Below are 27629 nucleotides of genomic sequence, written 5' to 3'. Positions count from 1 at the left end.
AAAATGCCAGAGGAACTCAGCAGGCCAGGCAGCATCTATGGAAAAGAGTACAGTCGATGTTTCGGGCTGAGACCCTTCATCAGGACACAGTCCAGGTCTCGGCCTGAAGCATTGCCTGTACTCTTTTCCATAGCTGCTGCATGATCTGCTGAGTTCCTCCAGCATTTTGTGTGTGTTGTTTGGATTTCCAGCATCTGCAGATTTTCTCTTGTTTGTGATTGGTCCAGCACTATTTGGATGCATTGTGCATCTTTAATAAATTAAGTATAATAGATAAATAAGATAGGGACTTATCTTGTATGACTTAACAAGTCATCCAAAAGTTGGCAGATACCAAAACCATGTTAACCTGAATCACTAATTCTTTTTTTTTTATTTCAGTTTTTTTGCATTACTATTTTTAATTTAACTATATATATATAGTAATTCATTTTTTTTCTATATTTATCATGTATTGGATTGTACTGCTGACACTTACTTAACAATTTTCACGACATATGCTGGTGATAATAAACCTGATTCTGATATAAGGGACTTGTAGCCAAAAATCTATTGATCTAACGGAGGAGAGTGTTACCAGATGAAATGCAAATGTCTTTTATGTACTGAGAAGCTAATTCCAAAATATAATTAGCTGCTGCTAATGGTAAAATATGATTACGCAGGAAACAACAGAAGAGGCATTAACACGACTAACGTAATTTTTGTGAATTATGGGAGGAAGGAAAGCTGTGGGAAGCAAGCAGCTTAACAAGTATCAACCATGGTTTACTAATTACACACTTTGCTTCAGAGTCAGATTTCTCAGCTTAATGTAAACATTTGGATTTGCTACGACTCACAGCCACCAAGAATGAATGATATACGAAGAGAGCTTTGACCAGCAACCAATCCAGACATCGGAAGTTTAAGAGGAGCGGATTTCATTCAGCTACAACGTTGAAGTAGATAAAGGCAGCAGCAGGTGGCGGCATTGTAATAGAGCTTTGACCAGTGACCAATCCGAACATCAGAATTTTGAGAGGAGGGGATTTCACTCAGGTCCACTGCCGGAGTAGAAAAAGGCAGCAGTAGGTCAGGGTAGCATAATAGAGCTTTGACCAGTGTCCAGTCTACATTTGAGATTGATTAGCAAGAGCAAATTAAAGGAAGGCAGGGGCAAGCGCAGTGGCCATCATCTGAGTGGACAGAGTCAGAATGGTGATCGTGAGTCATTAGCTCTTCGAGGTTTCAATCAGGGAAACCAAAGAAACGCTCTAGGTTAAGTTTTTTTTCCTTCCCTTCTTTATATATCCTCAGCTAGGACAGCAGAGATGCCAGTAAGGATAGATGAATGCTCCTCTTGTGGGATGTAGGAAGGCAAGGAGATCCCAAGTGTCCCTGACGACTACAACTGCGATTAAGTAAATCCAGCTGCAGCTTCTAACAATCTGCATTAAGGAGTTGGAGCTGGAACTGGATAAACTCTAGTTCATTCGAGAGGCTGAAGGGGTGATAGATAGGGCACACAGAGAGGTAGTTACACGGACAGTGCAGGACACAGGAAAGTGGGTGACAGTCAGGAAGGGGAAAGGGGTTAAGGAGCCAGTGCAGAGTACCCCTGTGGCCATCCCCCTCATCAACAGGTATATCATTTTGGATACTGTTGGGGGGTGAGGGTTGACCTAATAGAGGGAAGTCACAGTAGTTGAGTCTCTGGCACTGAGTCCGGCTCTGTGACTCAGAAGGGAAGTGGGGAGAAGAGGCATGCTGTGCTGATAGGGTATTCATTAGCTAGGGGAACAGGCAGGTTGTGTGGGCAAGAACAAGATTTACGGGGTACCAGGGCCCACGACATCTCAGATCAAGTCCTCAGCATTCTTAAGTGGGAGGGTGAACAGTCAGAGGTCATGGTCCACATAGCTACCAATGACACGGGCAGGACGAGTGATGAAGTTCTGCAGAGGGAGTTCAGGGAGTTAGGTGCTAAACTAAGGGGCAGCGTGCTAGTGAGGCCAGAACTAGGAAGATTATACAGTTTAACACGTGGCTAAGGGGTTGTCATAGGAGGGAGGACATAAGATTTTTGGATCTTTGGGCTCTTTTACAGGGAAGGTAGGACCTGTACAGAAAGGATAGTTTGCACTTGAACTGGAAGGGGACTAATATCCTAGTGGGAAGGTTTATTAATGCTGTATGGTGGGGTTTAAATTAGAGTTGCATAGGGATGGGAACCAGAGTGCCAGGACAGTAAGTGGAGAGGTTGTGGAGACAGATGTTGGTAAGACCTCAGACAAAGTCAGGAATCAAAAGGTTGAGCATGGTACGACTAACATCCTGAGCTAGGTATATTTCAATGCAAGAAGTACCATAGGAATGGCGGATGAGCTCAGGGCATGGATCAACAACTGGAATTATAATGTTGTAATCATAAGTGGGACTTGGTTGCAGGAGGGGTAGGACTGTTAGCTCAATATTCCAGAGTGCCGTTGTTTTAGAGTTGACAGAGAGGGAAGGATTAAAGGAGGAGGGTTGACATTACTAGTCAGGAAAAATGTCATGGCAGTACTCTATCAGGACAGACTGGAGAACTCAACTAGCAAGGCGTTATGGATGGAACTGAGAAATAAGAAAGGGGCTATAATGAGAAATAATAATGGGGCTATATTACAGACCACCCAATAATCCTAGGGATTTAGAAGAACAAATTTCTAAAGAGATCACAGACAGCTGCAAGAAACGTAAGGTTGTTATAGCAGGTGATTTTAACTTTCCACATATTGACATATTTCACATATACTGGAAAAGGACTGGATGGTATAGAGTTTGTCCTATGTGTTCAGGAAAGTTTTCTTTAATCGGTACATAGAATTCCAAACAAGAGAGCATGTGATACTGGATCTGCTATCAGGGAATGAGACAGGGTAGGTGACAGAAGTTTTTATGGGGAACACTTTACATCCAGTGAACACCATGCCATTAGTTTCAAAATAAATATGCAAAAGAGATAGGTTTGGTCAGTAGGTTGAGATTCTAAATTGGGGAAAGGGCAATTTTGATTATGAGACCATAAGACAAAGGAGCAGAAGTCGGCCATTCAGCCCATTAAGTCTGCTCCGCCATTTTATCATGAGCTGATCCATTCTCCCATTTAGTCCCACTCCCCCGCGTTCCCACCATAATCTTTGATGCCCTGGCTACTCAGATACCTATCAATCTCTGCCTTAAATACACCCAATGACTTGGCCTCCACTGCTGCCCGTGGCAACAAATTCTATAGATTCACCACCCTCTGACTAAAAAAATTTCTTCGCATTTCTGTTCTGAATGGGCGCCCTTCAATCCTTAAGTTATGCTCTCTCATACTAGACTCCCCCATCATGGGAAACAATTTTGCCACATCCACTCTGTCCATTATATCAGAAATGAACTGGAAATTGTGGATTGGGACAAGCTGGTTTCTATCAAAGTTGTACTTGGAAAGTAGGAGGCCTTCAAAAATGAATTTTTGAGAGCACAAAGTTTGTATGTGCCTGTCAGAATAAAAGGTAAACATTACTAGTGTAGGGACCCTTGGTTTTCAAGAGATATTGAGGCCCTGGTTAAGAGAAAAAAGGAGGTGCATAGCAGGTATAGGCAAGTAGGAACAAATAAGGTGCCTGTGGAGTACAAGAAATGCAAGAGAACACTTAAGAAAGAAATCAGGAAGGTTGAAAGAAGGCATGAAGTTGCTCTAGCAGACATGCTGAAGAAGAATCCTCAGGGATTCTACAGGTATGTTAAGAGCAAAAGGATTGCTAAGGACAAAATTTGGTCCTTTTGGGAGACCAAAATGGTGATCCATCGGTGGAGCCAAAACAGATGGGGTAGATCTTAAATGCATTCTTTGCATCTATATTTACTCAAACACAAACATACATACAGAGTCTATAGAAGTGAGGCAAAGCGGCATCGACCCTGTACAGATTACAGAGGAGGGAAATCAGGGTGGATAAATCCCTAGGGCCTGACAAGGTGATCCCTTGGACCCTATGGGAGGCAAGTGCAGAAATTGCTGGGGCTCTAGCAGAGATATTTAAAACATCCTCTCCTCAGTGATAGGAGAGGCACCAGAGGATTGGAGGATAGTCAATGTTGTTCCACTGTTAACAAAAAGGCTCTAAACAGAAAACAGGAAACTATAGGCCAGTGAGCCTGATATGTTGTGGGAAAGTTATTGGAAGGTATTGTAAAGGATTGGATATATAAGTATTTGGATAGACACGGACTGATTAAGAATAGCTAGCATGGCTTTGTGCATGGTAGGTCATGTCTAACCAATTTTATAGAGTTCTTTGAGGAAGTTACCAGGAAATTGGATGACGGCAAGGCAGTGGATGTTGTCTACATAGACCTTAGTAAGGCATTTGACAAGGTCCCGCATGGGAGGCTGGTCAAGAAGGTTCGGTTGCTTGGCATTCAGGATGAGGTATTAAATTGGATTAGACATCGGCTTATGGTGGAGGATTACAAAGAGCTGGGGATACGAATTGACAATAAACTGGACTGGTCAAAGAACACTGAGGCTGTCTACAAAAAGGGTCAGAGCCGCCTCTATTTCCTGAGGAGACTGAAGTCCTTTAACATCTGCCGGACGATGCTGAGGATGTTCTACGAGTCTGTGGTGGCCATTGCTATCATGTTTGCTGTTGTGTGCTGGGGCAGCAGGCTGAGGGTAGCAGACACCAACAGAATCAACAAGCTCATTTGTAAGGCCAGTGACGTTGTAGGGATGGAACTGGACTCTCTCACGGTGGTGTCTGAAAAGAGGATGCTGTCTAAGTTGCATGCCATCTTGGTCAATGTCTTCCATCCACTACATAATGTACTGGGTGGGCACAGGAGTACATTCAGCCAGAGACTCATTCCTCCAAGATGCAGCACAGAGCATCATAGGAAATCATTCCTGCCTGCGGCCATCAAACTTTACAACCCCTCCTTTGGAGGGTCAGACACCCTGTGTCGATAGGCTGGTCCTGGACTTATTTCATAATTTACTGACATAATTTACGTATTACTATTTTACTATTTATGGTTCTATTACTATTTATTATTTATGGTGCAACTGTAACAAAAACCAATTTCCCCCTGGGATCAATAAAGTATGACTATGACTATTTATGGGAGAAGCCAGGGCGTGGTTTTAGAGGGCTGCCGCTCTGACTGGAAGCCAGTGACTAGTGGTGTGCCGCAGGGATCGATGCTGGGTCCTTTGTTGTTTGTCATCTACATCAATGATCTGGATGATAGTGTGGTTATCTGGATCAGCAAATTTGCAGATGACACAAAATTGGAAGTGTAATGGACAGTGAGAAAGTTGTCATGGCTTGCAGAGGAATGATCATCAGCAAGAAAACTGGGCTAAAAATGGCAGATGGAACTTAATGCAGACAAGTGTGAGATTTTGCACTTTGCTAGGACTAACCAGGGTAGGTCTTACAAAGTGAACAGTAGGGCACTGAAGAGTGTGGTAGAACGAAGGGATCTGGGTATACAGGCGCATAATTCATCAAAAATGGTGTCACAGGTAGATAGGGTCATAAAGAAAGCTTTTGGCCTATTGGCCTTCATAAACCAATGTATTAACTACAGGCGATGGGATGCTATGTTGAAGTTGTATAAGATGTTGGTGGGGCCTAATTTGGAGCATTGTGTGCAGCTTTGGTTATCTACCTGGAGGAAAGATGCAAACAAGTTTGAAAAGTATAGAGGAAATTTACAAGGATGTTGCTGGGTCTGGAAGACCTGAATTATAAGGAAAGATTGATTAGGTTATGACTGCATTCTCTAGAACGTAGAAGGTTGAGAGGAGATTTGATAGAGGTATACAAAATTATGAGGGGTACAGATAAGGTAAATGCAAGCAGGCTTTTTCCACTGAGGCTGGGTGGGACTAAAACCAGTGGACATGGCTTAAGGGTGAAAGGTGAGAAGTTTAAGGGGAACATGAGGGAAAACTTTTTCATTTAGAGGTTTGTGAGTGTGTGGAATGAACTGCCAGCACAAGTGGTCCATGCAAGCCCAATTTAAAGATTTAAGAGAAGTACATGGGGCTAGCAGGGATATAGTCCGGGTGCAGGCCATTTGGAGTAGGCAATTTAAATGGTTTTGGCATGGACTAGACAGGCCGAAGGGCCTGTTTCTGTGTTGTACTTCTCTAATGGCTAGTTTGGGGACTGGGGTTGGATTGGTGGCTTTCCAACTGTTAGGATGATTGGCAGTGAAAGTGAGAACTTTACAATTTAATTACAAAATATAGATGTGTATACAGTAGATTTCATTTGCTAAGTATTTTCTGCTATCAGAGAGCCTCACCAACTTAGGAGCACATATTGGGTAGAGGTACACCTTCCATTTATTATACTCACAGCTCCCAAATGGTGTGGAAGGAAGGTTTCTTTTCAGCAGTAAACTCATCCCACAAAACTATGGAATGTTTAACAAGAAGTCCATTAATACCTTGATATCTTATTGTGTTGATGAGAATGTGGAGTGGTGGAGGTGAATAGCAAAATTACACGGGTTAATTTAAGGGAAAGCTAAATAAATATGAGAGAGAAACAAGAGAAATAATAGGCTGAGGTTAAGAGTAGGAGGAGGATAAGACAGACCCATGACCTCACACCTACCAATAATATGATCTTGCAGTTTACACTTCCTCTGTAGTTACACTTTATTTTGTATTTTTCTGCCTTGTTCTACCTTAATGATGTTTTGATCTATATGAACAGTATGCACAACAAGCTTTTCATTGTATTTTAGTATTATGTGACAATAATAAACCAATTCCAATAAAGCAACACATACAATCATTTGGACCAAATAGTCTATTTCTGCTCTTTATGTAACTGATGTTGAAACTTACACACCTTCAAAACTAGGAGGAATTTATTTTTGAAATATCTGAGTATTACTTATACAATTGGCTTAATGACCAGTATCCAATGATCTAGAATATTCTGCTGAAAGTGCTGTCCATTATATACCAGAATTCTACTTTCAGGTTGTTTAACAGATATAACAAAATGATGAGGTTGGACTGTGGATTCACACAGTGTGATGACTGTGTATTCATCCACATAGTATAAAAAGTCATAGAACACAAATATTATTATGTACAATGTAGCATGATGCTTTGTGTTTCGGGTTATAGAAGCCAGGAAGACAATTTGAATGGAAACTTATAACAATGATTCTCAACTAACATTAGCCTATCTACTGCTAAAACACTCTACCACATCTTTCCCTGTTTCATATTTTACTATTCTAAAAATATCCCGAGTAGTCACTCAAATTCCACTAACTTCAGCTCCTCTAAAGTTCACTCAGTGACACACAACCTTGCATCATACCTTGTTTCAGTGCACCACAGCTTGCTTTACTGAGGGCATTGGCTCCTGCTCACCAATAATTTCAGACTTAAAGTGCTCATGCATGTTTTTTTGGATCCCTTCACAGGTTCAGTTTACTCTGATCTCTTAAACCCAACTCCAACCCAAAATAATTCTCTACTACTCCTATTTTTGTTTCCTGGACCCTCTCCCCAACTCAATTATCAAAAATGCCTCCAGGTATTTCAGCTGAACATCTTCCCTGTCAACTACTCCAGCTCTCAGTCTCTCTCTGCTACCTCAGATATCACCGTAAACACAGTATCCTGTCTAAGTTTGGTCAACTTTATTTAATTAAGCCTCCTTCCTCTCCAAAGGTGGAGGACAACTACCAGAGCATTCTTCTGTTCTTTGCCGCCTCTCCAGTGGTCTTTTATAAAGCCACAGATTTTTCAGATGTTGTTTGAAGCCTCAGCCAAGCTGTTCTAATTTTGACGTCAGTATTTTGTATGTTTTTTATGTCTCAAAGTCTCCCTGAACCCTTCACCTTTTGTAGTGTTGTTATTTGTGCTAGTTCTTTTGTCTTGTGTATAAATTATCAGCTCCTTTAATTGTCAATGCTGTCAGCATCTTTTGGAAATCCTTAATCACATCCCATTCTGTATTTGTCTGTCTATCTTTAATTTTATCATGTGTTTTACATCTCAAACACAGCAACTAAACAGAGACTGGAATTTCATCTGATGTTGTAACCATATCAATTCATTTCAGCTCACCATAATAAAGCAATCATACTAAAAATAAGGCAAGCCTCAACCCAAAATTCTCAAGACAATGCACATAGAAAAACTAATTAAACAATACTTTATAAAAGTTTGTATTTATCTGACATACATTGCATCCTCTGGACACTCCAATGTATGTTGCAACCACTGAAGTAGTTCTGAATTTTAATCACCACTGAATGCAACAAATTCTGCAGCCAATTAACACTGATGTCAATTCAATTCAATTCAAATAAAGTTAATTCAATTCAATGTGTCTGCAACCAGAAATTCCCAATTTAGTCTGGTTTAGAGCAGGGGGTGAGCCGGGGGAATTAATATTTTTTTGTTGACTGCTAACATCTAAGAATGTTAATTTCTCTATTACGCTTAAGTACGCTTAAATACGCTAAGATCGCTAACACTTATTTCGTTATATCACTGGCTTTAGTTTCATTAGTTTTTTTATCATTACAAAACTGTTCATCTTTGCTGGTTTCTTAAAGGATCGACGTACATTTTTCGACTTAGAACTTCATTATTGTGGACTGCATTATACAGTGTCAACCCCCATGCTGAGTATCTGAGCAGTTTTGGTTCGTTTTCAAGTAACCACTACATTGTTTTTACTCTTAATGATGCATTTTAACCGAAACTGCTGTTTCATAATCTCAAATTACAAAGAGGACCTCTAATTAGGGATTCCATTGATGTCATTGATAATAGATTATTATTGAATGGCCAATGATTGATACTTCGGGCAACTGAATCCATTGCACTTTACAATAGAAAATGTTGAATCTGTGGTTTCATTCTCTCATGTGAATTTTTGGAGTTTTTGACAAAGCTTAGAACTTTTTTCTGCAGTAAACTTTAAGCAATGGGAGGAGTTTAGATTTCAGCAGAGGACAAAGAAGTTGTTTGAGACAGCAAAAGTAAACAAGAGCATATGCTAAACACAAGAAATTCTGCAGATGCTGGAAATCCAAAGCAACACACAAAATGCTGGAAGAACACAGCAGGTCAGGCAGCATCTCTAGAAATGAATAAACAGTCACCGTTTCGGGCCAAGGTCCTTCTTCAAGACTGGAAAGGAAGGGAAAGATACAAGAATTAAAAGCTAGAAGGTGATAGGTGAAGCTAAGTGGGTAAGAAAGTTTGAAGAGGAAGGAATCTGATAGGAGAAGAGACTAGATCATAGGAGAAAGCAAAGGAGGATGGAACCCAGGGGGAGATGATAGGCAGGTGAGAAGAGGTAAGATGTCAGAGTGGGGAAAACAGAACAAGAGTGGAAGGGGAGGGGAATTTTTTTTAACTGGAAGGAGAAATTGATAAGCATGCCATTAGGTTGGAGGCTATGTTATTGGGAACATAAATGTAGACTGTTAAAATTTCTACAAATATGTAAAAAAAATTAAAGAATTATATAGATTATGGAATAGTTCCACAGAATGGAGGGTGGCCAATGTAACCCAACTGTTTAACAGAGAGGGAGAAAGAAAAAAAATAAACTATAGGTAAGTTACATCAATAGTGGGGAAAGAGCTAGCGGCTATTATGAAGTTTAACATGTTACTTGGAAAATATCAAATAGACTAGACAAAGTTAACAAAGGGAAATTATGTTTGACAAACATACTGGAGTCATTTGATATGTGTAACCGATGGAATCGATCTAAGGTTGTTTGATGTCATTTCCAGTACATGAGTGTAAAGGAAACTGAAATGATTGTTACTCAAGATCTGATGCAACACACAAAAAAAACAAGATAAAGAACACAATAATAATAAAAAATGCAATAAATATAAGTACATAAGGTAGCTTATATATATTGATTGATTGTATGTCCATAAAGTAACTCTAGGCACAGGAGTGTCTGTATATAAGGTGATTGACAAGAAAGGAGAAAGTAGGGGTGCAGAGGGGTGGGTTAGTGTATGGAGGTGTTAATTAGCATTACTGCATGGGGTAAGTAACTGTTTCTGAGACGGGTGGTCTTGGCATGGATGCTAATAGCAGTAGGACAGACAGTCCATAAGCAGGATGGGTGGGATCCTTAATGTTACTGGCCCTTTTTTGGCACCTTTCCATATACATCCTTGATGCCAAGTAGGCTGATGCTGGTGATGCATGATTACCTGTTGTGGAGCCTTCCTGTCCACCACAGTGCAGTTTCCGCACCATGCAGTGATGCAGCTCTCTGCTGCACATCTGTAGAATGATGTGAGTATGATCCTCAGAAAGAGAATGATGTTCCTCAGAAAGTGGCGGTGTTGCTGAATTTTCCTGATTGTGCAGAATGTGTTCTAGGGCCATGGATGTTCCAGAACACAGTTGAAAACTAGTAGATGTTATTGCTTGGATTTTCATTCTTTCTTTTTCAATCTTTTTATTAATTTCAAAATATAGAAACAAAACATAGCAATAATACAAATAATATGAGATGTATTGTTACATTTAAAAAAAGAGTAATTGCAAAACCAAATAGTGGAAATTACCAAAACTCCCATACATGTAGAACTGATCACGGATAATATAAAGCAAAAAAAAAAGGAAAAAGACAAAAAAAAGAAAAAAAAAACCATCCCAAAAGAAAAAAAAACTAAACTAAAACTAAAAGACTTGGGCAAAACTAACAACTTAAAAATGGAAAAGAAGAAAACCTCAGCGTCGACGCCTCCACTCCCCTCCAACAACAGTACAGAGAAATAAAACCAGTTTGGAAATGATCAAATTACATCAAATGAAAATGCTGAATAAATGGCCTCCAAATTTTTTCAAACTTAATAGAAGGGTCATAAACTGCACTTCTAATTTTCTCCAAATTCAGACACACCATAGTTTGTGAAAACCAATGAAATACTGTAGGAGGGTTGATCTCTTTCCAATTCAACAAGATGGACCTTCTAGCTATTAAAGTAAGAAATGCAATCATCCTTCGTGATGAAGAGGTTAAATTATTTGAGTCTATCATTGGTAATCCAAAGATAGCAGTAATTGGATGAGGTTGTAAGTCTAGATTTAGGACCGTTGAAATAATATCAAAAATATCTTTCCAATATTTCTCCAATAAGGGACATGACCAAAACATGTGAGTTAAAGAAGCAATCTCAGACTGGCATCTGTCACATATTGGATTAATATAAGAGTAATAACGAGATAGTTTATCTTTGGACATATGAGCCCTGTGAACTACTTTAAACTGTATCAACCTATGCTTAGCACATACAGAGGATGAATTCACCAACTGAAGAATTTTTTCCCATTTTTCAGTCGGTATATTAATCTCAAGTTCTCTTTCCCAGTCAGCTTTAATTTTATTAGAGGCATCAGGACATAAATTCATAATTATATTATATACAATTGCTATTACACCTTTCTGAGAAAGATTTAAGTCTAAGATTTTTTCCAAAGTGTCCATTGGATATGGGTGTGGAAAATTAGGAGAGGCAGTAATTAAAAAGTTTCTAATCTGTAAATATCTAAAAAAGTGAGATCTGGGTAAGTTATATTTATTAGAAAATTGATCAAAAGACATAAAACAGTTATCCAAAAATAAATCGCGAAAAGATATTATACCTTTGGTTTTCCAATCAAAGTAAGCTTGATCCATCATGGAAGGTTGAAAAAGAAAATTTGATATAATGGGACTTGCTAGAATGAATTGATTAAACCCAAAAAATCTTCGGAATTGAAACCATATACGTAAAGTATGTTTAACTATTGGGTTATTCATTTGTTTATATGATTTAAAAGAAGTAAAAGGAAGTAAAGTTCCTAAAACCGAACCCAAGGAAAACCCTTGTAATGAATTAGATTCAAGATTTACCCAATGAGGGTTTAAAGATGCGTCCAAATCTTGTAGCCAAAATTTTAAATATCGAATATTAATTGCCCAATAATAGAATCTAAAATTTGGGAGGGCAAGTCCCCCCTCCTTCTTGGATTTCTGTAAATATCTTTTACCTAACCTAGGATTTTTATTCTGCCAAATATATGAGGAAATTTTTGAATCCACGTTATCAAAAAAAGATTTTGGGATAAAAATTGAACCGATTGAAATATATACAAAAATTTAGGCAAAATGATCATCTTAATACCGTTAATCCGACCAATCAAAGACAAAGAGATTGGGGACCATTTGGTAAATAAAAGTTTAATCTGATCAATTAAAGGTAAAAAATTAGCTTTAAATAAATCTTTATATTTTTTGGTAATTGTTATCCCTAAGTATATAAGTGAATCAGTAACCAATTTAAATGGTAAACGTCCATAAATAGGTACATGCTTATTTAAAGGGAATAATTCACTCTTACTAAGATTCAATTTGTAACCAGAAAAGTTACTAAATTGAGCTAACAGATCTAAGATAGCAGGAATTGACTTCTCCGGGTTAGAGATATATAACAACAAATCATCTGCATATAATGATAGTTTATGTATTTCATTTCCACGGGTAATACCAACAATATTTGGCGAGTCACGGATAGCAATTGCTAAAGGTTCAAGAGCAATATTAAATAGTAAAGGACTAAGAGGGCAACCTTGCCTAGTACCACGAAAAAGACGAAAAAAAGGAGATCTATAATTATTTGTACAGACCGAGGCTACCGGGGAGTAATATAACAATTTAATCCAAGATATAAATGTCAAATTAAAATTAAATTTCTCAAGAACATTAAATAAATAAGGCCATTCAACTCTGTCAAAGGCTTTCTCAGCATCTAATCAGATAATACATTCCGGGGTAGTAAGTGAGGGGGTATAAACAATATTCATTAACCTCCTAATATTAAAAGATGAATAGCAATTTTTGATGAATCCGGTTTGAACCATGGAAATAATTTGAGGTAACACCTTCTCCAGTCTAGTAGCTAGAATTTTTGAAAAAATTTTTGAATCTACATTCAGAAGAGAAATCGGTCTATAGGATGCACAATCCGTAGGATCTTTATTCTTTTTAAGAATTAAGGAAATAGAGGCTTCATAAAACGATTGTGGTAATTTACCTAAACTAATTGCTTCCTTAAATATTCTAGACAACTTACAAGAAAGAATGGAGGAAAAAAATTTTAAAAATTCCACTGTAAACCCATCGGGACCGGGTGCTTTACCGGAATTTAATGATGAGATTGCAGTTATTATTTCTTCCTCTGAAATGGAAGTTTCTAATGATAGGCAATCTTCGGGAGATAGTTTCGGAAAACTCAATTTACTTAAAAAATCATGCATGAAATTAGAATCATGAGGAAAATCAGAATGATATAAAGAGGTATAAAATTCTTGAAAGATTTGGTTTATCCCAACATGATCAACTGTGAAAGTATCATCCTGTTTGCGGATCTTAGTAATTTGACGTTTAACCGAATCAAATTTCAATTGGAATCAAGTTTCCAACGGAACTGTTTGGGACGCCTTTAAAGCTTATATCCGTGGTCAGATTATTTCCTATTCGGCCGGTTTGAAAAGACGTATTAACAATGAAATACTTCTACTGGTTGATAAAATTAAAGAAGTTGATAAAAAATATGCTATTTCTCCTAGCAAGGAGCTGTACAAACACAGAGTTGAACTCCAATTGGAACATAGCTTATTATTAACATCCTTGATCGAAAATCAATTAATGAGAACTAGAAGTGATTTTTATATTCATAGTGATAAATCGGGTAAATTACTGCTTGGATTTTCAGAAGGTCTTTGACAAAAAAAAGGTTCAATTATTAGAGTGTCTCTTGAATGTGCATGGTATTGGAGCTAACTTATTGCATGGATTTAATAATGGTGAAGAAATCATTGGCCCTTTTTGATGTGCAGGCGGCACCAAAGGGATCAGTGCATGGGCTTCACAATGCAAAGTATACATCATGATTTGGCAGAGAAAACAGAATGTGATATTCTGAAGCCTGCTGAAGGAACTGAGTAGGATTGTGCAGTGTGAGAATTAGGTAAAGAAGCTTCAAGGCAACATAGATTGAGTGGATAAGCAAACGTACTTTGGTAGTAAATATGTTCTGGTTTCTTCCACAGTCCACAGATGTACCGGTAGTTAATTGGTCATTGTAAATTATTCTGTGGTTAGGCTAGAGTTAAAATCAGTGAGTTGCTAGGTGGCACAGCTCAGTGGGCCAGAAGGCTTGTTCTGTACTATATCTCTAAATAAATACAGAAAGACAACGTAGAGTTAAATTGGGATGTGTTCATTTACTTAAGAGACTTGGGTTTTCTTATGTACCAGTCAATTATAGCACATGTGTAAGTGCAGGACATAGTTGAGAAAGCAACTGGTATGCTGCCTTTCAAATCAAAAGAATGGGTACAGGAATAAGGGTGCCTTGCTACAATTTTACAAGGTGTGGTGAAAGAACACCAGGAGTATCATGTTCATTTTTGATCTCGTTATCCAAGCAAGGAATGCAAACTGATTCTGGCATGGTGGAACAATTAAATGAGAAGTTAGTTTAGAAGAACAAGAGGAAATTTCATTGAAACACGCAAAAGTCTAGACAGACTGGCTATCAGAGGATGTTTCTCCGAAGTGAAGTATCTAGAATGAACAGTAACCATGGGACAAGTGGTTTAGGAGTGAGATGAGGTGAAATTTCTTCACTCAGAGGGTCCTGAAAATGTGAAATTCTCAGGCTAACCCCTATTGACATCAATGGATCTGGGGTTGAGAGGGTGAACAGCTTTAAGTTCCTTGGCATACACATCACCGAGGATCTCACGTGGTCTGCACATACCAGCCGTGTGGTGAAAAAGGCACAACAGCACCACTTTCACCTCAGATGGTTGAAGAAGTTTGGTGTGGGCCCCCAAATCCTAAGAACTTTCTACAGGGGTACAATTGAGAGCATCCTGACTGACTACATCACTGCCTGATATGGGAACTGTACCTCCCTCAATTGCAGGACTCTGCAGAGAGTGGTGCAGACAGCCCAGCGCATCTGTAGATGTGAACTTCTCACTATTCAGGACATTTATAGAGACAGGTGCGTAAAAAGGACCCAAAGGATCATTGGGGATCTGCGTCACCCCAACCACAAACTGTTCCAGCTGCTGCCATCCGGGAAATGGTACCACAGCATAAAAGCCAGGACCAACAGGCTCCGGGACAGCTTCTTCCACCAGGCCATCAGACTCATTAATTCATGCTGATACAATTATATTTCTGTTATATTGACTGTCCTGTTGTACATACTATTAATGCTAATTACTATAAATTGCACATTGCACATTTAGACGGAGAGATAATGTAAAGATTTTTACTCCTCTTATATGTGAAGGATGTAAGTAAAATCAATTCAATTCAATTTTGAGAGCAGTAGATGCACAGTCATTAAAATTTGAGGAGATATATTTCAAGAAAGAAAAGGCAACAAACAGTGGAAATATAGCATTGAGATGGATGACAAATTCAGATTATTTTGAATGGCAAAGCAGGCTTGAGAGACCAAATGGTTTACTACTCAATTCTATTCTCCACGTTGTTATGTGTTGCCCAGATATGAAATTTTATTATTGCTTCCCAGCAACAAATGCAATGTTTATCATTAAAAGGCATCTGCAATTGAGAAAATCTCATTTTGAATAAAATCAGTTTCCTTAAAACATACAATGTAATTTTGTTTAATTTAGTGATATAACACGGAGTAAACCCTTCCAGCACTTGGAGCTATGCCACCCAGCAACCCCAACAAACCGAATTAACCCTAACCTAATCATAGGAGAATTTACAATGACCAATTTATTTACCCAGTATCTTTGGATTGTGGGAGGAAACCAGAGGACCCGGGGAAAACCCATGCATTTCATGCGGATGACGTACAGAGACTCCTTAGAGAACAGTGACAGAAATGAACTCTAAACTCTGGAATGGCCCGAGCTGTAATAGTGTCACGCTCCAACCGCTATGCTACTGTGGTGCCAATGTAGCTACTCAATTTAAAATCATTCAAGAATTATTTATGATTTATGAGATTTTCTGAGACCCTTATCAGTCTTATGATTCACAGCATGGATATTATCCAGTTGTGACATCTTTCCAATATTGTTTAACATTTTATCAAATACACATAAAAACAGAAAATGGACAAGTAAATTGTGTGCAGTGAGATTCAGAAGTAGCACAGACAAAATGACAAAAAGAGTAGGATTTTTAAATAGCGTTTTGCTATGAAAATATTATTTATGCTCAAATTAACTTCCAGAGAGATATGCTGTGAATTGTTCATCTGCACTAGAATCTGAATTAATTACATCCCTCATTCCTATTATAACTTACAGTAATATGTTATGCCTGCATTGTACCACTGCTATAAAACAACAAATTTCACAGCTGTCAGTGATAATAAACCTGTTTCTGATTTTCATGCAATTATGAATGTGTACAATAGTCATCCACTAAACTTGGTCCAGAAAATTAAATTTATTAATTAACATCATAATTATTCTATGACTAACACTACTACTAATCAATCACTTCTGCCCAGAAAGTGAAAAATCAAAATGATGTTCATTCCGTCAGCTTCAATGTTTTGAAGATGTTAAAAAAATAGAATAAGTATTATTTTCTATCCTATATTATTTATTCACTCTCTTAATCCCGCATGTATGTTTCTGTGCTGAATCCATTCGTTCCCTCCTTCCTAGTCTTTTCCTTACTTTTTAAACCTTTAACCTATTGTCTCAGGAAACACTGTTTGTCTTGACATTCAGCAAGATCCCAGTGCCCCGATGTCCTTGAACCATTTCAGCAATTGTCTGAGCAAAAAAGTACAGAGGTAACATAACTAAAACCCTCATTCATATCCAACAAAATCTGATGCATTCTTATAATGCAAGAATTTTCAATATGAATGCTAGTGACAATCACCAAGTGATGTAACCACATGTAAATGATACTACACATCGCATCTTGAACTGATTATTGTTTATTTGCTAGCTGCTCTATACAGCACAGCATATATACATACATATATACACACATAGCGGATTCTAGTTAACTGGGACAACTCTTGAAGAACAAACACCAATTGAGAAAATAGTCAGGATTCCCTTCATTTATGCCACTTAACTGGGGCAGCAGACTTGATCAGTTTTTAACCAGTGTTAGTCGTGTGTATTTGTGCAGCCGTTAAACACTACATTGCGCTTCTAGCAAACTTTTTAAATAGTGTCAGTTGTGTGTTTTTGTGTTCAAAATGCAGTGATTTTTGTTACTGATAGTTGGTGAGAAATAAGCAGTAAGACAATTCAAAACTGTTTAGCTCACTGCAGTTTCAAGCATTCAGGCTTGGAGATGCCAGGAACAACTGAGAGTGAAAATAAAATGATTCTGCTACTTTCAAAGTTAGGAACTACAAAGAATTTGAAGGTATCGCCAATTATCTTGAATGTTACAATGAAAATGAACATTTGGAATAGGCAACTGTCAAATAACACAATAAAGTTTCCCTAAATTCCAGAGTTTAAGAGTTCAATTCTGGCACCATTCTGTAAGATATGCATGGGTTTTCCCCGGGTCCTCCAGTTTCCTCCCACAGTTCGAAGACATACCAGGTAAGTTAACTGGTTATTGTAAATTCTCCTGTGGTTAGGTTAGGGTTAATCAGGTTTGTCAGGGGTTGCTAGGGTGGCATGGCTTGAAGGGCTGGAAGGGTCTATTCCATGCTGCATTACTTAAATAAAACAAAATTACATCGTATGTTTTAAGGGAACTGATTTTATTCAGAATGAGATTTTCTCAACTGCAGATGTCTTTTAATGATGGGCTAACAAAGGATAAACACTGCATTTGTTGCTGGGAAGCAAAAATAAAATTTCGTATCTAGGCAACAGACAACAACATAGAGAATAGAAGTGAGAGCAAACTATATATATAGTTAACTGGAACACATCAGGACTAGTACATTATGGCCCAATTAAATGGCTGCCCCAATTAGCTGAAGTTCCATGGAAATATTTAAAAAGGTATAAAAAACAGAGTAACAAATTTCTTACTTAAATGAAAAGTAAAACAAATTAGAACACTACCAGTACCACTACAGTACCATAAAACTGGGTATTAGTTCTTAATAGTTATCAATGGAGGAATTCTCTGCGCCGTGTTTTTTCAATAAACTGTATGCAAGAAAGTCAATGCAGACATCTAGTCCACACAATGGATTTCTTTCATTACAATGCTTTTGATGTAGCATAGCGGTTAGCCTGACACTATTGCAGCTTGGGCCATTCCAGAGTTTGAAAGAACATGGCAGAGTTTACTGAATGAACACGACAGTGAATAATTAGTTCCACTGATAATTAGTTCCTCCATTAGTTTCGTAGTACTGTAGTGGTATAGGTATGTTCTAATTTGTTCTGTATTTTATTTAAATACATAATTTGTTACTCTGTTTTTTCATACCTTTGAAAATATTTCCATGAATCTTAGGCTAATTTGGGCAGCCATTTAATTGGGCCAAAATGTACTAGTCCCAAAGTGTCCCAATTAACTGGGTGGGTGGGTGGGTGCGTGGATATATATACACACACACACACATAAAATTTACATGTGGTATGTACCTATGCATAATGTACATATTTGCTTCATTTCAATAATAAAGTGCTTCAGGATACATCAAATTTCTCTCTTTTGAATTTGGTGTAATCATGTACATTTTCATCAACTACAGGAAATACACTGTTTCAAGATCAAGGCCAACAACTTTTAGTGACAATTCTTATGCCTTATTAAAGCTCATGGGAAAGCTAGGTTGAACAAGGAACTGAACATGCTTGAATTGAAAAGATAGATCAAATAGTATCTGAGAGATGAAGACATTTCCGCAACAGCATTGCAAACCATTTATTGTATCCTCAATTGCGTGTCAGCAATTTCTGAGCTGATAACCTTGTACCATTATTGTAGTAGTACTAGTGAATCCACATTAAAATATTCAACTGTTTAAAAATTCAGCATGAAAATTAACAGACCAAAGTCCATCTCACTGTCAACAGATTTGTATGTACAGGTTGCCTGGGAAACTTTGAAAGAAGATCTTTACTGATAGAATGCACTGCAAAAAATTGGTACTAAATATGCTCTTTCATGTAACAAATGGTAATTCAAATAGTGTTGATGGACTTTTGGGAAAACAGCTTGCATTTGATCATGAAGTGATGTAACAATTCGGCCCAGATTAACTTCCCTATTTCTTAAAATGATTAACTTCAAAATAAACTTTATTACAGATGGATTACTTGTCAAATGTGCTCACATATTGATCTTCAAGTGTAACGATTGAATATTTTACTAACTAGACAATGCTTTAGAGCCTGGCTGGTGGTGTAGTGGCATCTGCTTCCGGGTTCTCTGCTTGCACGCTTTCCATCCACACTGTGGGAAGCCTCGAGCTAGAAACTCGGCCTCGTAAAAAACAGATAAACTGCTAAAGAAACAGCATGGTTTCCGCTCGATGTGCCTCAAAGCAAGACTCATCACTATCAACATCTAGACAATGCACAGAAGCAATAAGGAAGGCTAATAGAATGTTGGGCTATATAATGCATTTAGCGGAGTTCAAGTCAAGAGACATTCTTCTTAAGCTGTATAATGTGCTTGTGAGGTCACACCCTGAATAATGTGTAAATTTTGGTCTCCATATTGTGTGAGGGATGTGAAGGCATTGTAAAGAGCCCAGAGAAGGGCAACTAGACTCACCTCAGGTGCGCAGGGTATGAGCTATGAAGAAAAATTGAAAGAATTAAATCTTTTTAGCCTAAAACTTTAGAAGAAATTGTGGTACACCTGAAATCCCCCTCCAGTACCTTTGACATTTTACCTACAACCATTTTTTAAAAATGTTTTCAGTTGCATGGCGCCAGACATTCTGCAAGTAATCAACACCTCTTCTATCAGGTTGCTTCCCAAAAGCCCTGAAAACTGCAGTTACTAAGCCTTTTTAAAAAACAGCAACCTAGATGTCTCAGTAATTAATAACTACAGGCCTATATCAAACTTGCCATGCTTAAGTAAAATCATTGAAAAGGTTGTTTATCAGCAACTTAATAGCTTTTTGGTACTATGCAACTGTATGGATGTTTTCCATTCTGGATTTTGGCAACACCACAGCACTGAGACTGCTCTGGTCAAAGTTTTAAATGACATCTGCTCAAACCACGATGACGATAAATTTCAGTTTTGGTTTTACTGGATCTTAGAGCTGCTTTTGACACAGTTGACCATGGCATACTACTGGACAGACTGGAAAACTGGGTGGGACTTTCTAGTACAGTCCTAAAGTGGTTTAAATTGTATTTACAGGACAGGCACTATTTTCTATTGATTGGTAGCTGCATATCTGACTGATGTGGGCATGTGGCCAAGTGGTTAAGGCATTAGACTAGCTACTGAAGGTCGTGAGTTCGAGCCCCAGCCAAGGGAACGTGTTATGTCCTTGAGCAAGGCACTTAATCACATATTGCTCTGCGATGACACTGGTGCCAAGCTGTATGGGTCCTAATGCCCTTCCCTTGGACAACATTGGTATCGTGGAGAGGGGAGACTTGCAGCACGGGCAACTGCTGGCCTTCCATACAACCTTGCCCAGGCCTGCGCCCTGAAGAGTGAAGACTTTCCAGGTGCAGATCCATGGTCTTGCAAGACTAATAGATGCCTCCCCATCTGACTGAACTAAAATGAATTGCAAGTGCCTCAAAGGTCCATTCTAGGGCCTCTTTGGTTTAACATATACATGCTCCCTCTAGCTCAAATCATGGTAAGCCACAAAATATCTTACCTTAATAATGCAGATGACACTCAGATTTATATAACAGTGTCATCAAGTGACCGTGGTCACAAACGATCACAAAAAAATCTGTATTGAACAAATCACTGATTGGATAAGCCAGAATTTCCTCCAGTTAAACCAAGAGAAAACAAAAATAATTGTTCTTGGTGCCCAAAAAGAATGATTAGAAGTCAGTGCTCACTTAGAATCCCTGTCGTTAGACCACAAACCAAGCCAGAAACCTTGGTGTTGTGATGAACTTCAGCTTAAATTTTAACTGCCACATTAAGACAATTACAAAGTCAGCCTACTTCCATCTTAAAAATATAGTGAGAGTTAAAGGGCTTATGGCTCAGCAAGATCTAGAAAAACTTGTCCATGCATTTATTTTTAATAGACTTGACTACTGTGATGGTGTTCTCACAGGTCTCTGTAAAAAATCTCTCAAGACAGCTGCAACTCATTCAGAACACTGCTGCTAGAGCCCTTACCAAGACCAGGAAAGTAGAACATATCACTCCAGTTCTCAGATCACTACACTGGCTTCCTGTCCATCAGAGGATTGACTTTAAAATATTACTACTGGTTTATAAAGCACAGAATGGCCTAGGGCCAAAATACATCTCCAATCTCTTGCTGCATTATGAACCTTCCTGAGCTCGCAGGTCATCTGGGGCGGGTCTGCTTACCGTCCCCAGGGTCAAAACTAAACATGGTGAAGTGGCTTTTAGTTATGTTTAGATATACTCCACATATCTGGAATAACCATCCAGAGGATTTGAAGTCTGCCCCAACTTTAAGCTCTTTTAAATCAAGGCTTAAAACTTCTCTCAAACAAGAGAAAGTCTGCTGATGCTGGAAATCTGAGCAATACACACAAAATGCTGGAGGAACTCAGCAGGCCAGGTAGCATCTATGGAAAAAAGTACAGTCAACGTTTCAGGCCAAAACCCTTCGGCAGGACTGGAGAAAAAAGGCTGAGGGATAGATTTGAAAGGTGGAGGGAGGGGAGAGAGAAATGCCAGGTGATAGGTGAAGCTTGGAGGGGGAGGGAAGAAGCAAAGAGCTAGGAAGTTGATTGGTGAAACAGACAGAAGGCCATGGAAGAAAGAAGAATGGTGGGGGGGAGAGAAGCACCAGAGGGAGGCGATGGGGCAGGCAAGGAGATAACATGAGAGAGGGACAAGGGAGTGGGAAATGGTGAAGTGGGGGGGGCAAGGAGTGGAGGCATTACTGGAAGTTTGAGAAATCGATGTTCATGCCAACAGGTTGGAAGCTACCCAAACAGAATATAAGGTGCTGTTTCTCCAACCTACATGTGGCCTTATTTCTTAAAACTTTTCTTTTCACTGCTGTGTTTAATTAAAATCTCCTGCACTGTAACATTTTTGTTAGATTTTATTCTCTTATATATTGTCTGAAATTTGATGTTTGATTTTTATATCTTGTTCTATGTAAAGCACTTTGAACTGCCTTGTATTTGAAAAGTGCTCTACATCTTGTATTTGAAAAGTGCTCTACATGATCGAAGTGTTCAAAATCATTAAGGGTATAAGTAGACGCCAGCTACTCCAGCATCAAGGATAAGGGGCCATAGGTGAAGACTGGTTAAGGAGAGATTTCAGAGTAACATCAGGAAACATTTCTTTACACAGCGAGTTGCGGACATATGGAACAAACTACCTAGTTGTGTAGTTGAGAGTAGTACCTTACAGACTTTCAAATCTAAACTCAATAGTTATTTCAACACACCAAGTGAATAGGAATGTGGCAAGCTTTGTTGGGCCAAATGGCCTGTTCCTGTCAAACACTTTCTAATGTTCTAGCCCCTGTAGAAACTCGGTGCACAACTTTTCAGGTTCTCTTTGTGGTTCAGGCAGACCAAAAGTGCTACCTGAAATAAACCTGAAAAACAGTCATCAATTTTGAACGGGGAAAATTTAAATCAGGCTCCCTTTATGCTATGGAGGGCCTCCTGTGGGGCATCTTAGTAAAAAACTATGAGTAGTTCCTTACACTATCCTTACACTAAACATAACATACATGCAAAATTTCAGATATCTAGTTTATTTTTATACTGACCAGTGCAGGAAATGAATATTCTATTTTATTATACAGTATATTATCAACATTATACAAATTAGAAAATTTCATCTGCATATATTTTTAGAATCATCTATTATTTATCAACAACACTCCTTCCCTAATGTGCAATGTCATTGAAGGCAATTGCTACTGTCAAAATCTGATTTTCTAGTACGGAATTTTCCATCACTTCAACTTTACCTCTCATAACACCAGGAAGAATTACTTTATATCAATGGCAGCAATTAACATTAAGTCACAAACCAAATTCCTACCTCTAGAGGTAAAACCTGACAATAGCTACCTATAGCATGTGAAGAGTTGGGAAGGTTGATAAGATAATAAGCTTCCTGACCAAGATTGTGTTTCATCTTCGATATACATAGGCATTTTTTCCTTTTATATTCACCAGAATGTCCACATCAGCATACAGTGAATCACAAGATATAAAACTATTCAATGCACATATATACTTAATCACTTAATAAGGATCATTGGTATTAGGAGGAATTGATTCCACTAATCTCCGCATTATTTTTGATGTGATGATTAAGCCATGCATGAAAAAATCACTATTGCTTTGCTGACTCAATGGAGCAGAAATATAAACAGACTGCATATTATTGTGTAAATGGTCAGTGTTGACTATAATTCCTGTTATATTCCTGCGCAATATTTGGTTTCAATGATTTTAATACAACTGAATATTAGGCTACAAAAACACTTCCCTTTTAGTGCTGTCTTTCTGCAGTTCCCAGCCAATTCATATCCTAACAAATACCAGCAGATGCTTCGTGTTTCAGTAAACGTGTGAAACAACACTCCCAGGACACTATGCTGATGAGAAATTAAACTTCATGGTATAAAGATACCTCTTTTAAAAAAAAACTTTCACTTGCATAGCACCTATAATATAACAAAATTCCCCTAAGGTGTTTCAAGGATCCAGCTTCAATCAGTTAAAAGGTTAGACTGGAGAAGATATGTGATTCTCCACTGGTGAGCAAAAAGTTGAGAGGAGATCCATCGTGACTTTATTTGTTCCCTGAGCGAGAACCTGTTCCCATTAATAGGGAGCTGAAAGATCAGGGGGCACAGATCTGAAATTTTGAGCAAAAGATAAAAGGCAGATCGAGGCAATTTTTAAAAATATATAAATGCTGAGATTCCTTATGATCTGGAATGTAGTGCATATAGGATGGTGTAAACAGAATCAACCAGGGCGTTTAAAAAAACTAGCAAAGTATAAGAGAGAAAACAACTTTAGAGAAGCTAACAATGGCTCAGTGGGCTAAATCGCTTCTTTCTAATGCTATAACAATTCTATGACTACAAAAATTGTAACTTGGGCTTAGAGGGAAAAGTCATGACAAATAACAAAAGCTAGGTCAGTGGAAGTTATACGTACACATCAAAGAGGAACAATTGATTCTGTAAGGAAAATATATCCTCTTTCAGCATAATACCAATCGCAAATTTACTTTTGTTTGTACCGTGGCAGAACGAGAAGCAACCTTATGTGACCAGAAAATTACTCATCTCAAAAGTTTCTAATACACTAACAATCTGAGGGTGAACAAAGCATCCCGCCTTACAAGATCAATTGAAGTATAAAAGAATTGAGGCACCATCACTAACAAGGCAATTGCACTGTAAGATCTGTTTCAGCCTTGAAGTTGGAATGGCATGATTACATTGCAAGAGCTTTGGGAATACACCAAATTGAGCACACCACATTTGATTGATTGTTTTTGTTTTCAGTTGATCATTGGTTTCCCAATGTCTTCTTTTGTCATGAGAACTTAAACTACTCTGCAGTTATTTTCAGCATTAAGGTTTAAATGACCAGATTATAAATACTTACTTTCTGATCATTGAATGTTAGTGTGAGCTGTCTTAGCTTTTAATTATTTAGGCTCAACATGAACTGATAGTATATGGGAATATATTAAGCTAAGTGACCCATCCGAACACTGGGCTGTAAAACCCACATTTGATTATAGCTTAAAACTAAGCAAATAATTATATTTATAATTAAACACAGAAATACAACTAAAGGGTTACCTATATTCACAAACAAGTCACTTCATAATGTTAAGATACTTCACACTAAATTTTTAAATTAGAGCTCCTGGAAGTTTTAATCTTTTGGCAGCAGTTTTATTGGATCAGAATTGCAAATGTAACCAGCTTTTAAAACTTTCATTTATTTAGATATACAGGACAGAACAGGCCCTACTGAGCTGCACCGCCCAGCAACCCATGAGTTAACTCTAGTCTAATCACAGGACAACTTACAATGACCAATTAACCTACCAACTGGTATGTCTTTGGACTGTGGGAGGAAATACGCACAAACTTTCTTACAGATAACTACAGAATTGAACTGAGCTTTTAAACCCTAGTTTCTGCTTAGCAACTACAGTACCTTCATTAGGTACACCTACTAGTTAATGCAAATATTTAATCAGCCAATTATGTGGCAGCAACTTAATGCGTAAAAGCATGCAGACATGGTCAAGAGGTCCAGTTGCTGTTCAGACTGAACATCAGAATGGGTAAGAAATGTGATCTAAATGACTTTAACCATGGAATAACTGTTGGCACCAGATGGTGAGGTTTGAGTATCTCAGAAACTGCTGATCTCCTGGGATTTTCACGCACCACAGTCTCTAAAGTTTACAGAAAATGGTGTGAAAAACAAAAAAAAAATCCAGTGAGCGGCAGATCTGTGGCGAAAATGATTTGTTAATGACAGGAACACGAGGAATTCTGCAGATGCTGGAAATTCAAGCAACACACATCAAAGTTGCTGGTGAACGCAGCAGGCCAGGCAGCATCTCTAGGAAGAAGTACAGTCGACGTTTCAGGCCGAGACCCTTCGTCAGGACTAACTGAAGAAAGAGCTAGTAAGAGGACTAGCTCTTACTAGCTCTTTCTTCAGTTAGTCCTGACGAAGGGTCTCGGTTTGAAACGTCGACTGTACCTCTTCCTAGAGATGCTGCCTGGCCTGCTGCGTTCACCAGCAACTTTGATGTGTGCTGCTTGTTAATGACAGAGATCAGAGGAGAATGGTCAGAATGGCTTAAGTTTACAGGAAGGTGACAGTAACCCAAATAACCACACATAACAACGGGGATGTGTAGAACAGCATCTCTGAACACATCACACGTTGAACCTTAAAGTGGATGGACTACGGCAGCAGAAGACCACATTGGGGTCCACTGCTGTACCTGCTAAAGTGGACACTGAGTGTATATGGCTCGAAAACGGCTAATTCAATTCCTATGAATTGAATTCTTTAATATAATAATCTCAAAACAAAAGGGATTTTAAAATAAATCAAATATCTTAAATGAAACTTCGTATAATGTTCATAAAGTTTATTTAAAATTGAGCATATTATTTACATCCTGTGAGAATTCTTTATTTTGATAGGCAACTCATTTCTTTCACACAGTCCCTTGTGATTGAGGATGACCGCTGCTACTGGTTTTGTAGAAACTGCGGACTTCTCCACAGATGGGGTAGGTTGATGAGGTGGTTGGATGTTGATTGTCACCAAGATGGTGCACTCCTCCTGCCACTTATGCAGTGATTCTGTGTGTCCTGAGTGCATGGCCAACACCATCCTGAATCCTCCACTTTTAGTATCATGCATCCGTGGTTCCCAAGGAATACCGAAGCGATGTTGCACATTTTCAAGAAAGCTTTCAGCGATTTCCTGAACCTTTTTTTGTTGCCTAGGTGATCTCTTCCCAGCACAGCACAGCTTGAAATATAATGCAACCAATTTCAAGACACCACAGCTGGGATCTCTGAACTAACACCTGGCACGTGGGGGTTTCTGAAATGAGCATTCTTCAAGTTTGGCTATAAACACGGTTACTTTGTGCCAGGTTCAAATTATATTGTATATGTTAGTTTGAGGTCAGTAAAACCTGTATTTGCAGAATACAATCAATGAATGATACCCTCACATTAATTAAAGACAAATTGGTCGCTTTGATCTTTATCCTGCAGCATATTGATTCTGTCTACACTTCCCAATGCTTTGAGAAAGCAGCTAACTTCATCAAGGTCCTTTCCCACCCTGGTCACTCTTTGTTCTCCCTTTTCCAGGTGGGCAGAAGATAAAAAATTGTGACAGCGACCAGACTGAAGGACAGCTTCTAGAACACTGTTATCAGACTCTTGAACAGATCTCCCAAATACTAAATGATGAACTCTTGATCTTCCAATTAATGTCATTGTGACCCTTTCACTTATTTGTCATACAATTACGCAGCATGGAACCAGGCCCTTCCTAACTCATCCATGCTGACAGTGTTGCCCAGTTACTTCATCTCATCCGCCTCCATTTGGCCCACAGCCCACTAAACCCTTCCTATCCAGGTACTTAACTAGATAGCTTTTAAATGTTGCTAATGTATTTCAACCACTAATTCTGACAACTTATTCCAAATACATATTACTCTATATGAAAAAGCAGCCCCTGACGCCCCTTTCAAATCTATTACTACTGATTTTTAAACCTAAGCCTTCTCGCTTGTAACACCTCCTCCCTGGTAAAAAGATGATGCACTTTCACCCTGCCTATGCCCATCATGACCTTCAATATCTCTATCATCCCTTAATCTCCTACGTTCCAGGGAATAATA

General features: G+C 38.4%; 1 protein-coding gene across 5 annotated transcripts in view; it reads right to left on the bottom strand.

Annotated features, from left to right (window-relative positions):
- Positions 1 to 27629, bottom strand: part of kcnt1b (potassium sodium-activated channel subfamily T member 1b) — a 416707-nt gene that overhangs the window by 137821 nt on the left and 251257 nt on the right. The gene's annotated exons all lie outside the window — the stretch shown is intronic.

This window comes from Mobula birostris, chromosome 22, assembly GCF_030028105.1.
Source record: "Mobula birostris isolate sMobBir1 chromosome 22, sMobBir1.hap1, whole genome shotgun sequence".
Lineage (NCBI taxonomy): Eukaryota > Metazoa > Chordata > Chondrichthyes > Myliobatiformes > Myliobatidae > Mobula > Mobula birostris.
This window is presented reverse-complemented; position numbering and strand designations above follow the sequence as displayed.